This window comes from Seriola lalandi, unplaced genomic scaffold (genome assembly GCF_002814215.2).
Source record: "Seriola lalandi dorsalis isolate HSWRI2012SDOR001 ecotype SW California unplaced genomic scaffold, Sedor1 jcf7180002012895, whole genome shotgun sequence".
Lineage (NCBI taxonomy): Eukaryota > Metazoa > Chordata > Actinopteri > Carangiformes > Carangidae > Seriola > Seriola lalandi.
In genome coordinates this window covers 1-704 of record NW_019483547.1, presented here as the reverse complement: position 1 = coordinate 704, position 704 = coordinate 1, and the positions used below count along the sequence as shown (strand labels likewise).

General features: G+C 44.6%; 1 long non-coding RNA gene across 1 annotated transcript; it reads right to left on the bottom strand.

Moving 5' to 3' along the window:
- Window positions 1–173: 173 nt before the first annotated feature.
- On the bottom strand, window positions 174–683 carry LOC147819939 (uncharacterized). Its single transcript, XR_015438578.1, has 2 exons — window positions 368–683; window positions 174–293 (listed from the first exon to the last, which is right to left on the bottom strand). It is a non-coding gene; the product is annotated as an uncharacterized LOC147819939 (long non-coding RNA).
- Between the last annotated feature and the right edge of the window lie 21 nt (window positions 684–704).

Here is a 704-nt window from a genome sequence, read left to right as displayed (position 1 = left end):
AATAAAATAAAGCAGCCTGCACACAGACACGAACTTTAAGAGGACAGGATGAATGTTAGATTTCACCAGGGATTTCATTTGTTTTCTGTTATTATCCTGCACATGTGTCATAGACAACCTGGTGGAAAGGTGATAATTAAAATGCTGTATGTGGCAGTTTAAGTTTCAGTACCTTTTCCAGCAGAGAGTCTGGAACACTACGTTTGTTGATGGCTGCCGCTTTGACAATCAGCTGTTTAGCCTCTTCTGTCCTTCCTCTGTTTAACAACCACCTGGCTGACTCTGGAATAAACCTGATAGGAACAAGGAAGGTGACAGTTCGAACAGTCTACAATGTACAAATACAACAACGACAGGCAATACACACCATATGTAGATAACTACCACTCCGAGCGGAGCGGCTGTGATTAGTTGAGCCAGCCTCCAGTCTCTGATCGCGTAGATCACCCCAGCGAGGACGCACTGCCCGAGTGCACCAAACAGCTGAGTCACACACACTCCCCATGATCTTTTGGACATCCCGATCCACTCTGTAGCTGCAGTGAGAAAAATATTTTATAAAATATTTGTCATTTTTGGCTGGATAAGCCACAGTCCAGTGCAGAGTGAGTGAGTGAGTGAGTGAGTGAGTGAGTGAGTGAGTGAGTGAGTGAGTGAGTGAGTGAGTGAGTGAGTGAGTGATAAAGTTAAACCATTGATCAGCT